Source organism: Anomaloglossus baeobatrachus, unplaced genomic scaffold, assembly GCF_048569485.1.
Source record: "Anomaloglossus baeobatrachus isolate aAnoBae1 unplaced genomic scaffold, aAnoBae1.hap1 Scaffold_4170, whole genome shotgun sequence".
In the NCBI taxonomy this organism is placed as follows: Eukaryota; Metazoa; Chordata; class Amphibia; order Anura; family Aromobatidae; genus Anomaloglossus; species Anomaloglossus baeobatrachus.
This window is the reverse complement of record NW_027443506.1, coordinates 30,684-43,163: the sequence shown is the minus strand read 5'-3', so window position 1 is coordinate 43,163 and position 12,480 is coordinate 30,684. Positions and strand designations below refer to the sequence as shown.

The following is a 12,480-nucleotide window of genomic DNA, read 5'->3' as shown; positions in this document are numbered from 1 at the left end:
TTCAGTGTGGGGGTAGGCATTGGTGGTATAGTGGCGAGAATAGTTGCTTCCCAAGCAATTGACCCGGGTTCGATTGCAGGCGGTATGGAGTTTTTTTTTGCAACATGTTACTTTTTACTAAAAAGAATGAAAAAATATGGTGCTGAGGCAGAAAATGTAAAAAAACGTGTGCATGTTCAAGCGTTGGTGGTATAGTGGTAAGCATAGCTGCCTTCCAAGCAGTTGACCCGGGTTCGATTCCCGGCCAACGCATTTGGTGATGCTTTTATTCTGTTTAAGGCTCATGGTTTTCGTTTGTTCTTCACACAATTTAGCAATACTAAAAATTAAAATAACAATAATGAAGAGAAAGTTTCTCTGCTTCTTTTCAACTGTCTAACCTTAACTATTTGCCGCGTTACAGTTGTTGATAAAAACTTAGTAGGGTTACTGCGCATTATAAGAAAAGTGCCAGGGTGCTGTTTTTGTAACACCTTAGCACAGTTGATGAACAAAAGCACACGTTTTCAGTGTGGGGGTAGGCATTGGTGGTATAGTGGCGAGAATAGTTGCTTCCCAAGCAATTGACCCGGGTTCGAATCCCGGCCAATGCAGGCGGTATGGGGTTTTTTTTTGCAACATGTTACTTTTTACTAAAAAGAATGAAAAAATATGGTGCTGAGGCAGAAAATGTAAAAAAACGTGTGCATGTTCAAGCGTTGGTGGTATAGTGGTGAGCATAGCTGCCTTCCAAGCAGTTGACCCGGGTTCGATTCCCGGCCAACGCATTTGGTGATGCTTTTATTCTGTTTAAGGCTCATGGTTTTCGTTTGTTCTTCACACAATTTAGCAATACTGAAAATTAAAATAACAATAATGAAGAGAAAGTTTCTCTGCTTCTTTTCAACTGTCTAACCTTAACTATTTGCCGCGTTACAGTTGTTGATAAAAGCTTAGTAGGGTTACTGCGCATTATAAGAAAAATGCCAGGGTGCTGTTTTTGTAACACCTTAGCACAGTTGATGAGCAAAAGCACACGTTTTCAGTGTGGGGGTAGGCATTGGTGGTATAGTGGCGAGAATAGTTGCTTCCCAAGCAATTGACCCGGGTTCGATTGCAGGCGGTATGGAGTTTTTTTTTGCAACATGTTACTTTTTACTAAAAAGAATGAAAAAATATGATGCTGAGGCAGAAAACGTAAAAAAACGTGTGCATGTTCAAGCGTTGGTGGTATAGTGGTGAGCATAGCTGCCTTCCAAGCAGTTGACCCGGGTTCGATTCCCGGCCAACGCATTTGGTGATGCTTTATTCTGTTTAAGGCTCATGGTTTTCGTTTGTTCTTCACACAATTTAGCAATACTGAAAATTAAAATAACAATAATGAAGAGAAAGTTTCTCTGCTTCTTTTCAACTGTCTAACCTTAACTATTTGCCGCGTTACAGTTGTTGATAAAAGCTTAGTAGGGTTACTGCGCATTATAAGAAAAATGCCAGGGTGCTGTTTTTGTAACACCTTAGCACAGTTGATGAGCAAAAGCACACGTTTTCAGTGTGGGGGTAGGCATTGGTGGTATAGTGGCGAGAATAGTTGCTTCCCAAGCAATTGACCCGGGTTCGATTGCAGGCGGTATGGAGTTTTTTTTTGCAACATGTTACTTTTTACTAAAAAGAATGAAAAAATATGATGCTGAGGCAGAAAACTTAAAAAAACGTGTTCATGTTCAAGCGTTGGTGGTATAGTGGTGAGCATAGCTGCCTTCCAAGCAGTTGACCCGGGTTCGATTCCCGGCCAACGCATTTGGTGATGCTTTATTCTGTTTAAGGCTCATGGTTTTCGTTTGTTCTTCACACAATTTAGCAATACTGAAAATTAAAATAACAATAATGAAGAGAAAGTTTCTCTGCTTCTTTTCAACTGTCTAACCTTAACTATTTGCCGCATTACAGTTGTTGATAAAAGCTTAGTAGGGTTACTGCGCATTATAAGAAAAATGCCAGGGTGCTGTTTTTGTAACACCTTAGCACAGTTGATGAACAAAAGCACACGTTTTCAGTGTGGGGTAGGCATTGGTGGTATAGTGGCGAGAATAGTTGCTTCCCAAGCAATTGACCCGGGTTCGATTGCAGGCGGTATGGAGTTTTTTTTTGCAACATGTTACTTTTTACTAAAAAGAATGAAAAAATATGATGCTGAGGCAGAAAACGTAAAAAAAACGTGTGCATGTTCAAGCGTTGGTGGTATAGTGGTGAGCATAGCTGCCTTCCAAGCAGTTGACCAGGGTTCGATTCCCGGCCAACGCATTTGGTGATGCTTTTATTCTGTTTAAGGCTCATGGTTTTCGTTTGTTCTTCACACAATTTAGCAATACTGAAAATTAAAATAACAATAATGAAGAGAAAGTTTCTCTGCTTCTTTTCAACTGTCTAACCTTAACTATTTGCCGCGTTACAGTTGTTGATAAAAGCTTAGTAGGGTTACTGCGCATTATAAGAAAAATGCCAGGGTGCTGTTTTTGTAACACCTTAGCACAGTTGATGAGCAAAAGCACACGTTTTCAGTGTGGGGGTAGGCATTGGTGGTATAGTGGCGAGAATAGTTGCTTCCCAAGCAATTGACCCGGGTTCGATTGCAGGCGGTATGGAGTTTTTTTTTGCAACATGTTACTTTTTACTAAAAAGAATGAAAAAATATGGTGCTGAGGCAGAAAATGTAAAAAAACGTGTGCATGTTCAAGCGTTGGTGGTATAGTGGTAAGCATAGCTGCCTTCCAAGCAGTTGACCCGGGTTCGATTCCCGGCCAACGCATTTGGTGATGCTTTTATTCTGTTTAAGGCTCATGGTTTTCGTTTGTTCTTCACACAATTTAGCAATACTAAAAATTAAAATAACAATAATGAAGAGAAAGTTTCTCTGCTTCTTTTCAACTGTCTAACCTTAACTATTTGCCGCGTTACAGTTGTTGATAAAAGCTTAGTAGGGTTACTGCGCATTATAAGAAAAATGCCAGGGTGCTGTTTTTGTAACACCTTAGCACAGTTGATGAACAAAAGCACACGTTTTCAGTGTGGGGTAGGCATTGGTGGTATAGTGGCGAGAATAGTTGCTTCCCAAGCAATTGACCCGGGTTCGATTGCAGGCGGTATGGAGTTTTTTTTTGCAACATGTTACTTTTTACTAAAAAGAATGAAAAAATATGATGCTGAGGCAGAAAACGTAAAAAAAACGTGTGCATGTTCAAGCGTTGGTGGTATAGTGGTGAGCATAGCTGCCTTCCAAGCAGTTGACCAGGGTTCGATTCCTGGCCAACGCATTTGGTGATGCTTTTATTCTGTTTAAGGCTCATGGTTTTCATTTGTTCTTCACACAATTTAGCAATACTGAAAATTAAAATAACAATAATGAAGAGAAAGTTTCTCTGCTTCTTTTCAACTGTCTAACCTTAACTATTTGCCGCGTTACAGTTGTTGATAAAAGCTTAGTAGGGTTACTGCGCATTATAAGAAAAATGCCAGGGTGCTGTTTTTGTAACACCTTAGCACAGTTGATGAGCAAAAGCACACGTTTTCAGTGTGGGGGTAGGCATTGGTGGTATAGTGGCGAGAATAGTTGCTTCCCAAGCAATTGACCCGGGTTCGATTGCAGGCGGTATGGAGTTTTTTTTTGCAACATGTTACTTTTTACTAAAAAGAATGAAAAAATATGGTGCTGAGGCAGAAAATGTAAAAAAACGTGTGCATGTTCAAGCGTTGGTGGTATAGTGGTAAGCATAGCTGCCTTCCAAGCAGTTGACCCGGGTTCGATTCCCGGCCAACGCATTTGGTGATGCTTTTATTCTGTTTAAGGCTCATGGTTTTCGTTTGTTCTTCACACAATTTAGCAATACTAAAAATTAAAATAACAATAATGAAGAGAAAGTTTCTCTGCTTCTTTTCAACTGTCTAACCTTAACTATTTGCCGCGTTACAGTTGTTGATAAAAACTTAGTAGGGTTACTGCGCATTATAAGAAAAGTGCCAGGGTGCTGTTTTTGTAACACCTTAGCACAGTTGATGAACAAAAGCACACGTTTTCAGTGTGGGGGTAGGCATTGGTGGTATAGTGGCGAGAATAGTTGCTTCCCAAGCAATTGACCCGGGTTCGAATCCCGGCCAATGCAGGCGGCATGGGGTTTTTTTTTTGCAACATGTTACTTTTTACTAAAAAGAATGAAAAAATATGGTGCTGAGGCAGAAAATGTAAAAAAACGTGTGCATGTTCAAGCGTTGGTGGTATAGTGGTGAGCATAGCTGCCTTCCAAGCAGTTGACCCGGGTTCGATTCCCGGCCAACGCATTTGGTGATGCTTTTATTCTGTTTAAGGCTCATGGTTTTCGTTTGTTCTTCACACAATTTAGCAATACTGAAAATTAAAATAACAATAATGAAGAGAAAGTTTCTCTGCTTCTTTTCAACTGTCTAACCTTAACTATTTGCCGCGTTACAGTTGTTGATAAAAGCTTAGTAGGGTTACTGCGCATTATAAGAAAAATGCCAGGGTGCTGTTTTTGTAACACCTTAGCACAGTTGATGAGCAAAAGCACACGTTTTCAGTGTGGGGGTAGGCATTGGTGGTATAGTGGCGAGAATAGTTGCTTCCCAAGCAATTGACCCGGGTTCGATTGCAGGCGGTATGGAGTTTTTTTTTGCAACATGTTACTTTTTACTAAAAAGAATGAAAAAATATGGTGCTGAGGCAGAAAATGTAAAAAAACGTGTGCATGTTCAAGCGTTGGTGGTATAGTGGTGAGCATAGCTGCCTTCCAAGCAGTTGACCCGGATTCGATTCCCGGCCAACGCATTTGGTGATGCTTTTATTCTGTTTAAGGCTCATGGTTTTCGTTTGTTCTTCACACAATTTAGCAATACTGAAAATTAAAATAACAATAATGAAGAGAAAGTTTCTCTGCTTCTTTTCAACTGTCTAACCTTAACTATTTGCCGCGTTACAGTTGTTGATAAAAGCTTAGTAGGGTTACTGCGCATTATAAGAAAAATGCCAGGGTGCTGTTTTTGTAACACCTTAGCACAGTTGATGAGCAAAAGCACACGTTTTCAGTGTGGGGGTAGGCATTGGTGGTATAGTGGCGAGAATAGTTGCTTCCCAAGCAATTGACCCGGGTTCGATTGCAGGCGGTATGGAGTTTTTTTTTGCAACATGTTACTTTTTACTAAAAAGAATGAAAAAATATGATGCTGAGGCAGAAAACGTAAAAAAACGTGTGCATGTTCAAGCGTTGGTGGTATAGTGGTGAGCATAGCTGCCTTCCAAGCAGTTGACCCGGGTTCGATTCCCGGCCAACGCATTTGGTGATGCTTTATTCTGTTTAAGGCTCATGGTTTTCGTTTGTTCTTCACACAATTTAGCAATACTGAAAATTAAAATAACAATAATGAAGAGAAAGTTTCTCTGCTTCTTTTCAACTGTCTAACCTTAACTATTTGCCGCGTTACAGTTGTTGATAAAAGCTTAGTAGGGTTACTGCGCATTATAAGAAAAATGCCAGGGTGCTGTTTTTGTAACACCTTAGCACAGTTGATGAGCAAAAGCACACGTTTTCAGTGTGGGGGTAGGCATTGGTGGTATAGTGGCGAGAATAGTTGCTTCCCAAGCAATTGACCCGGGTTCGATTGCAGGCGGTATGGAGGTTTTTTTTGCAACATGTTACTTTTTACTAAAAAGAATGAAAAAATATGATGCTGAGGCAGAAAACTTAAAAAAACGTGTTCATGTTCAAGCGTTGGTGGTATAGTGGTGAGCATAGCTGCCTTCCAAGCAGTTGACCCGGGTTCGATTCCCGGCCAACGCATTTGGTGATGCTTTATTCTGTTTAAGGCTCATGGTTTTCGTTTGTTCTTCACACAATTTAGCAATACTGAAAATTAAAATAACAATAATGAAGAGAAAGTTTCTCTGCTTCTTTTCAACTGTCTAACCTTAACTATTTGCCGCGTTACAGTTGTTGATAAAAGCTTAGTAGGGTTACTGCGCATTATAAGAAAAATGCCAGGGTGCTGTTTTTGTAACACCTTAGCACAGTTGATGAACAAAAGCACACGTTTTCAGTGTGGGGTAGGCATTGGTGGTATAGTGGCGAGAATAGTTGCTTCCCAAGCAATTGACCCGGGTTCGATTGCAGGCGGTATGGAGTTTTTTTTTGCAACATGTTACTTTTTACTAAAAAGAATGAAAAAATATGATGCTGAGGCAGAAAACGTAAAAAAAACGTGTGCATGTTCAAGCGTTGGTGGTATAGTGGTGAGCATAGCTGCCTTCCAAGCAGTTGACCAGGGTTCGATTCCCGGCCAACGCATTTGGTGATGCTTTTATTCTGTTTAAGGCTCATGGTTTTCGTTTGTTCTTCACACAATTTAGCAATACTGAAAATTAAAATAACAATAATGAAGAGAAAGTTTCTCTGCTTCTTTTCAACTGTCTAACCTTAACTATTTGCCGCGTTACAGTTGTTGATAAAAGCTTAGTAGGGTTACTGCGCATTATAAGAAAAATGCCAGGGTGCTGTTTTTGTAACACCTTAGCACAGTTGATGAGCAAAAGCACACGTTTTCAGTGTGGGGGTAGGCATTGGTGGTATAGTGGCGAGAATAGTTGCTTCCCAAGCAATTGACCCGGGTTCGATTGCAGGCGGTATGGAGTTTTTTTTTGCAACATGTTACTTTTTACTAAAAAGAATGAAAAAATATGGTGCTGAGGCAGAAAATGTAAAAAAACGTGTGCATGTTCAAGCGTTGGTGGTATAGTGGTAAGCATAGCTGCCTTCCAAGCAGTTGACCCGGGTTCGATTCCCGGCCAACGCATTTGGTGATGCTTTTATTCTGTTTAAGGCTCATGGTTTTCGTTTGTTCTTCACACAATTTAGCAATACTAAAAATTAAAATAACAATAATGAAGAGAAAGTTTCTCTGCTTCTTTTCAACTGTCTAACCTTAACTATTTGCCGCGTTACAGTTGTTGATAAAAGCTTAGTAGGGTTACTGCGCATTATAAGAAAAATGCCAGGGTGCTGTTTTTGTAACACCTTAGCACAGTTGATGAACAAAAGCACACGTTTTCAGTGTGGGGTAGGCATTGGTGGTATAGTGGCGAGAATAGTTGCTTCCCAAGCAATTGACCCGGGTTCGATTGCAGGCGGTATGGAGTTTTTTTTTGCAACATGTTACTTTTTACTAAAAAGAATGAAAAAATATGATGCTGAGGCAGAAAACGTAAAAAAAACGTGTGCATGTTCAAGCGTTGGTGGTATAGTGGTGAGCATAGCTGCCTTCCAAGCAGTTGACCAGGGTTCGATTCCTGGCCAACGCATTTGGTGATGCTTTTATTCTGTTTAAGGCTCATGGTTTTCATTTGTTCTTCACACAATTTAGCAATACTGAAAATTAAAATAACAATAATGAAGAGAAAGTTTCTCTGCTTCTTTTCAACTGTCTAACCTTAACTATTTGCCGCGTTACAGTTGTTGATAAAAGCTTAGTAGGGTTACTGCGCATTATAAGAAAAATGCCAGGGTGCTGTTTTTGTAACACCTTAGCACAGTTGATGAGCAAAAGCACACGTTTTCAGTGTGGGGGTAGGCATTGGTGGTATAGTGGCGAGAATAGTTGCTTCCCAAGCAATTGACCCGGGTTCGATTGCAGGCGGTATGGAGTTTTTTTTTGCAACATGTTACTTTTTACTAAAAAGAATGAAAAAATATGGTGCTGAGGCAGAAAATGTAAAAAAACGTGTGCATGTTCAAGCGTTGGTGGTATAGTGGTAAGCATAGCTGCCTTCCAAGCAGTTGACCCGGGTTCGATTCCCGGCCAACGCATTTGGTGATGCTTTTATTCTGTTTAAGGCTCATGGTTTTCGTTTGTTCTTCACACAATTTAGCAATACTAAAAATTAAAATAACAATAATGAAGAGAAAGTTTCTCTGCTTCTTTTCAACTGTCTAACCTTAACTATTTGCCGCGTTACAGTTGTTGATAAAAACTTAGTAGGGTTACTGCGCATTATAAGAAAAGTGCCAGGGTGCTGTTTTTGTAACACCTTAGCACAGTTGATGAACAAAAGCACACGTTTTCAGTGTGGGGGTAGGCATTGGTGGTATAGTGGCGAGAATAGTTGCTTCCCAAGCAATTGACCCGGGTTCGAATCCCGGCCAATGCAGGCGGTATGGGGTTTTTTTTTGCAACATGTTACTTTTTACTAAAAAGAATGAAAAAATATGGTGCTGAGGCAGAAAATGTAAAAAAACGTGTGCATGTTCAAGCGTTGGTGGTATAGTGGTGAGCATAGCTGCCTTCCAAGCAGTTGACCCGGGTTCGATTCCCGGCCAACGCATTTGGTGATGCTTTTATTCTGTTTAAGGCTCATGGTTTTCGTTTGTTCTTCACACAATTTAGCAATACTGAAAATTAAAATAACAATAATGAAGAGAAAGTTTCTCTGCTTCTTTTCAACTGTCTAACCTTAACTATTTGCCGCGTTACAGTTGTTGATAAAAGCTTAGTAGGGTTACTGCGCATTATAAGAAAAATGCCAGGGTGCTGTTTTTGTAACACCTTAGCACAGTTGATGAGCAAAAGCACACGTTTTCAGTGTGGGGGTAGGCATTGGTGGTATAGTGGCGAGAATAGTTGCTTCCCAAGCAATTGACCCGGGTTCGATTGCAGGCGGTATGGAGTTTTTTTTTGCAACATGTTACTTTTTACTAAAAAGAATGAAAAAATATGATGCTGAGGCAGAAAACTTAAAAAAACGTGTGCATGTTCAAGCGTTGGTGGTATAGTGGTGAGCATAGCTGCCTTCCAAGCAGTTGACCCGGGTTCGATTCCCGGCCAACGCATTTGGTGATGCTTTATTCTGTTTAAGGCTCATGGTTTTCGTTTGTTCTTCACACAATTTAGCAATACTGAAAATTAAAATAACAATAATGAAGAGAAAGTTTCTCTGCTTCTTTTCAACTGTCTAACCTTAACTATTTGCCGCGTTACAGTTGTTGATAAAAGCTTAGTAGGGTTACTGCGCATTATAAGAAAAATGCCAGGGTGCTGTTTTTGTAACACCTTAGCACAGTTGATGAGCAAAAGCACACGTTTTCAGTGTGGGGGTAGGCATTGGTGGTATAGTGGCGAGAATAGTTGCTTCCCAAGCAATTGACCCGGGTTCGATTCCCGGCCAATACAGGCGTTATGGGGGGTTTTTTTGCAACATGTTACTTTTTACTAAAAAGAATGAAAAAATATGGTGCTGAGGCAGAAAATGTAAAAAAACGTGTGCATGTTCAAGCGTTGGTGGTATAGTGGTAAGCATAGCTGCCTTCCAAGCAGTTGACCCGGGTTCGATTCCCGGCCAACGCATTTGGTGATGCTTTTATTCTGTTTAAGGCTCATGGTTTTCGTTTGTTCTTCACACAATTTAGCAATACTAAAAATTAAAATAACAATAATGAAGAGAAAGTTTCTCTGCTTCTTTTCAACTGTCTAACCTTAACTATTTGCCGCGTTACAGTTGTTGATAAAAACTTAGTAGGGTTACTGCGCATTATAAGAAAAGTGCCAGGGTGCTGTTTTTGTAACACCTTAGCACAGTTGATGAACAAAAGCACACGTTTTCAGTGTGGGGGTAGGCATTGGTGGTATAGTGGCGAGAATAGTTGCTTCCCAAGCAATTGACCCGGGTTCGAATCCCGGCCAATGCAGGCGGTATGGGGTTTTTTTTTGCAACATGTTACTTTTTACTAAAAAGAATGAAAAAATATGGTGCTGAGGCAGAAAATGTAAAAAAACGTGTGCATGTTCAAGCGTTGGTGGTATAGTGGTGAGCATAGCTGCCTTCCAAGCAGTTGACCCGGGTTCGATTCCCGGCCAACGCATTTGGTGATGCTTTTATTCTGTTTAAGGCTCATGGTTTTCGTTTGTTCTTCACACAATTTAGCAATACTGAAAATTAAAATAACAATAATGAAGAGAAAGTTTCTCTGCTTCTTTTCAACTGTCTAACCTTAACTATTTGCCGCGTTACAGTTGTTGATAAAAGCTTAGTAGGGTTACTGCGCATTATAAGAAAAATGCCAGGGTGCTGTTTTTGTAACACCTTAGCACAGTTGATGAGCAAAAGCACACGTTTTCAGTGTGGGGGTAGGCATTGGTGGTATAGTGGCGAGAATAGTTGCTTCCCAAGCAATTGACCCGGGTTCGATTGCAGGCGGTATGGAGTTTTTTTTTGCAACATGTTACTTTTTACTAAAAAGAATGAAAAAATATGATGCTGAGGCAGAAAACTTAAAAAAACGTGTGCATGTTCAAGCGTTGGTGGTATAGTGGTGAGCATAGCTGCCTTCCAAGCAGTTGACCCGGGTTCGATTCCCGGCCAACGCATTTGGTGATGCTTTATTCTGTTTAAGGCTCATGGTTTTCGTTTGTTCTTCACACAATTTAGCAATACTGAAAATTAAAATAACAATAATGAAGAGAAAGTTTCTCTGCTTCTTTTCAACTGTCTAACCTTAACTATTTGCCGCGTTACAGTTGTTGATAAAAGCTTAGTAGGGTTACTGCGCATTATAAGAAAAATGCCAGGGTGCTGTTTTTGTAACACCTTAGCACAGTTGATGAACAAAAGCACACGTTTTCAGTGTGGGGGTAGGCATTGGTGGTATAGTGGCGAGAATAGTTGCTTCCCAAGCAATTGACCCGGGTTCGATTGCAGGCGGTATGGAGTTTTTTTTTGCAACATGTTACTTTTTACTAAAAAGAATGAAAAAATATGATGCTGAGGCAGAAAACGTAAAAAAACGTGTGCATGTTCAAGCGTTGGTGGTATAGTGGTGAGCATAGCTGCCTTCCAAGCAGTTGACCCGGATTCGATTCCCGGCCAACGCATTTGGTGATGCTTTTATTCTGTTTAAGGCTCATGGTTTTCGTTTGTTCTTCACACAATTTAGCAATACTGAAAATTAAAATAACAATAATGAAGAGAAAGTTTCTCTGCTTCTTTTCAACTGTCTAACCTTAACTATTTGCCGCGTTACAGTTGTTGATAAAAGCTTAGTAGGGTTACTGCGCATTATAAGAAAAATGCCAGGGTGCTGTTTTTGTAACACCTTAGCACAGTTGATGAGCAAAAGCACACGTTTTCAGTGTGGGGGTAGGCATTGGTGGTATAGTGGCGAGAATAGTTGCTTCCCAAGCAATTGACCCGGGTTCGATTCCCGGCCAATACAGGCGTTATGGGGGGTTTTTTTGCAACATGTTACTTTTTACTAAAAAGAATGAAAAAATATGGTGCTGAGGCAGAAAATGTAAAAAAACGTGTGCATGTTCAAGCATTGGTGGTATAGTGGTGAGCATAGCTGCCTTCCAAGCAGTTGACCCGGGTTCGATTCCCGGCCAACGCATTTGGTGATGCTTTTATTCTGTTTAAGGCTCATGGTTTTCGTTTGTTCTTCACACAATTTAGCAATACTGAAAATTAAAATAACAATAATGAAGAGAAAGTTTCTCTGCTTCTTTTCAACTGTCTAACCTTAACTATTTGCCGCGTTACAGTTGTTGATAAAAGCTTAGTAGGGTTACTGCGCATTATAAGAAAAATGCCAGGGTGCTGTTTTTGTAACACCTTAGCACAGTTGATGAGCAAAAGCACACGTTTTCAGTGTGGGGGTAGGCATTGGTGGTATAGTGGCGAGAATAGTTGCTTCCCAAGCAATTGACCCAGGTTCGATTCCCGGCCAATGCAGGCGGTATGGGGGTTTTTTTTGCAACATGTTACTTTTTACTAAAAAGAATGAAAAAATATGGTGCTGAGGCAGAAAATGTAAAAAAACGTGTACATGTTCAAGCGTTGGTGGTATAGTGGTGAGCATAGCTGCCTTCCAAGCAGTTGACCCGGGTTCGATTCCCGGCCAACGCATTTGGTGATGCTTTTATTCTGTTTAAGGCTCATGGTTTTCGTTTGTTCTTCACACAATTTAGCAATACTAAAAATTAAAATAACAATAATGAAGAGAAAGTTTCTCTGCTTCTTTTCAACTGTCTAACCTTAACTATTTGCCGCGTTACAGTTGTTGATAAAAACTTAGTAGGGTTACTGCGCATTATAAGAAAAGTGCCAGGGTGCTGTTTTTGTAACACCTTAGCACAGTTGATGAACAAAAGCACACGTTTTCAGTGTGGGGGTAGGCATTGGTGGTATAGTGGCGAGAATAGTTGCTTCCCAAGCAATTGACCCGGGTTCGATTGCAGGCGGTATGGAGTTTTTTTTTGCAACATGTTACTTTTTACTAAAAAGAATGAAAAAATATGATGCTGAGGCAGAAAACTTAAAAAAACGTGTGCATGTTCAAGCGTTGGTGGTATAGTGGTGAGCATAGCTGCCTTCCAAGCAGTTGACCCGGGTTCGATTCCCGGCCAACGCATTTGGTGATGCTTTTATTCTGTTTAAGGCTCATGGTTTTCGTT

At 40.4% G+C, this 12,480-nt stretch overlaps 25 non-coding genes across 25 annotated transcripts; all 25 read left to right on the top strand.

The window, feature by feature from the left end:
• The first annotated feature begins 180 nt into the window (after positions 1 to 180).
• On the top strand, positions 181 to 252 carry TRNAG-UCC (transfer RNA glycine (anticodon UCC)). The gene has a single exon. It is a non-coding gene; the product is annotated as a tRNA-Gly (tRNA).
• Positions 253 to 521: 269 nt separating this feature from the next.
• On the top strand, positions 522 to 593 carry TRNAG-CCC (transfer RNA glycine (anticodon CCC)). Its single transcript has one exon. It is a non-coding gene; the product is annotated as a tRNA-Gly (tRNA).
• A 102-nt stretch (positions 594 to 695) lies between these two features.
• TRNAG-UCC (transfer RNA glycine (anticodon UCC)) lies at positions 696 to 767 on the top strand. Its single transcript has one exon. It is a non-coding gene; the product is annotated as a tRNA-Gly (tRNA).
• A 433-nt stretch (positions 768 to 1,200) lies between these two features.
• TRNAG-UCC (transfer RNA glycine (anticodon UCC)) lies at positions 1,201 to 1,272 on the top strand. The gene has a single exon. It is a non-coding gene; the product is annotated as a tRNA-Gly (tRNA).
• A 432-nt stretch (positions 1,273 to 1,704) lies between these two features.
• On the top strand, positions 1,705 to 1,776 carry TRNAG-UCC (transfer RNA glycine (anticodon UCC)). Its single transcript has one exon. It is a non-coding gene; the product is annotated as a tRNA-Gly (tRNA).
• Positions 1,777 to 2,713: 937 nt separating this feature from the next.
• TRNAG-UCC (transfer RNA glycine (anticodon UCC)) lies at positions 2,714 to 2,785 on the top strand. The gene has a single exon. It is a non-coding gene; the product is annotated as a tRNA-Gly (tRNA).
• A 938-nt stretch (positions 2,786 to 3,723) lies between these two features.
• Positions 3,724 to 3,795, top strand: TRNAG-UCC (transfer RNA glycine (anticodon UCC)). The gene has a single exon. It is a non-coding gene; the product is annotated as a tRNA-Gly (tRNA).
• Positions 3,796 to 4,064: 269 nt separating this feature from the next.
• On the top strand, positions 4,065 to 4,136 carry TRNAG-CCC (transfer RNA glycine (anticodon CCC)). The gene has a single exon. It is a non-coding gene; the product is annotated as a tRNA-Gly (tRNA).
• A 103-nt stretch (positions 4,137 to 4,239) lies between these two features.
• On the top strand, positions 4,240 to 4,311 carry TRNAG-UCC (transfer RNA glycine (anticodon UCC)). Its single transcript has one exon. It is a non-coding gene; the product is annotated as a tRNA-Gly (tRNA).
• Positions 4,312 to 5,249: 938 nt separating this feature from the next.
• On the top strand, positions 5,250 to 5,321 carry TRNAG-UCC (transfer RNA glycine (anticodon UCC)). The gene has a single exon. It is a non-coding gene; the product is annotated as a tRNA-Gly (tRNA).
• A 432-nt stretch (positions 5,322 to 5,753) lies between these two features.
• On the top strand, positions 5,754 to 5,825 carry TRNAG-UCC (transfer RNA glycine (anticodon UCC)). Its single transcript has one exon. It is a non-coding gene; the product is annotated as a tRNA-Gly (tRNA).
• Positions 5,826 to 6,762: 937 nt separating this feature from the next.
• Positions 6,763 to 6,834, top strand: TRNAG-UCC (transfer RNA glycine (anticodon UCC)). The gene has a single exon. It is a non-coding gene; the product is annotated as a tRNA-Gly (tRNA).
• A 938-nt stretch (positions 6,835 to 7,772) lies between these two features.
• TRNAG-UCC (transfer RNA glycine (anticodon UCC)) lies at positions 7,773 to 7,844 on the top strand. Its single transcript has one exon. It is a non-coding gene; the product is annotated as a tRNA-Gly (tRNA).
• A 269-nt stretch (positions 7,845 to 8,113) lies between these two features.
• TRNAG-CCC (transfer RNA glycine (anticodon CCC)) lies at positions 8,114 to 8,185 on the top strand. Its single transcript has one exon. It is a non-coding gene; the product is annotated as a tRNA-Gly (tRNA).
• Positions 8,186 to 8,287: 102 nt separating this feature from the next.
• On the top strand, positions 8,288 to 8,359 carry TRNAG-UCC (transfer RNA glycine (anticodon UCC)). The gene has a single exon. It is a non-coding gene; the product is annotated as a tRNA-Gly (tRNA).
• Positions 8,360 to 8,792: 433 nt separating this feature from the next.
• On the top strand, positions 8,793 to 8,864 carry TRNAG-UCC (transfer RNA glycine (anticodon UCC)). Its single transcript has one exon. It is a non-coding gene; the product is annotated as a tRNA-Gly (tRNA).
• Positions 8,865 to 9,132: 268 nt separating this feature from the next.
• Positions 9,133 to 9,204, top strand: TRNAG-CCC (transfer RNA glycine (anticodon CCC)). The gene has a single exon. It is a non-coding gene; the product is annotated as a tRNA-Gly (tRNA).
• Positions 9,205 to 9,306: 102 nt separating this feature from the next.
• On the top strand, positions 9,307 to 9,378 carry TRNAG-UCC (transfer RNA glycine (anticodon UCC)). The gene has a single exon. It is a non-coding gene; the product is annotated as a tRNA-Gly (tRNA).
• A 269-nt stretch (positions 9,379 to 9,647) lies between these two features.
• On the top strand, positions 9,648 to 9,719 carry TRNAG-CCC (transfer RNA glycine (anticodon CCC)). Its single transcript has one exon. It is a non-coding gene; the product is annotated as a tRNA-Gly (tRNA).
• Positions 9,720 to 9,821: 102 nt separating this feature from the next.
• On the top strand, positions 9,822 to 9,893 carry TRNAG-UCC (transfer RNA glycine (anticodon UCC)). The gene has a single exon. It is a non-coding gene; the product is annotated as a tRNA-Gly (tRNA).
• Positions 9,894 to 10,326: 433 nt separating this feature from the next.
• Positions 10,327 to 10,398, top strand: TRNAG-UCC (transfer RNA glycine (anticodon UCC)). Its single transcript has one exon. It is a non-coding gene; the product is annotated as a tRNA-Gly (tRNA).
• A 773-nt stretch (positions 10,399 to 11,171) lies between these two features.
• TRNAG-CCC (transfer RNA glycine (anticodon CCC)) lies at positions 11,172 to 11,243 on the top strand. The gene has a single exon. It is a non-coding gene; the product is annotated as a tRNA-Gly (tRNA).
• Positions 11,244 to 11,686: 443 nt separating this feature from the next.
• On the top strand, positions 11,687 to 11,758 carry TRNAG-CCC (transfer RNA glycine (anticodon CCC)). The gene has a single exon. It is a non-coding gene; the product is annotated as a tRNA-Gly (tRNA).
• Positions 11,759 to 11,860: 102 nt separating this feature from the next.
• TRNAG-UCC (transfer RNA glycine (anticodon UCC)) lies at positions 11,861 to 11,932 on the top strand. Its single transcript has one exon. It is a non-coding gene; the product is annotated as a tRNA-Gly (tRNA).
• Positions 11,933 to 12,365: 433 nt separating this feature from the next.
• Positions 12,366 to 12,437, top strand: TRNAG-UCC (transfer RNA glycine (anticodon UCC)). The gene has a single exon. It is a non-coding gene; the product is annotated as a tRNA-Gly (tRNA).
• Positions 12,438 to 12,480: the final 43 nt, after the last annotated feature.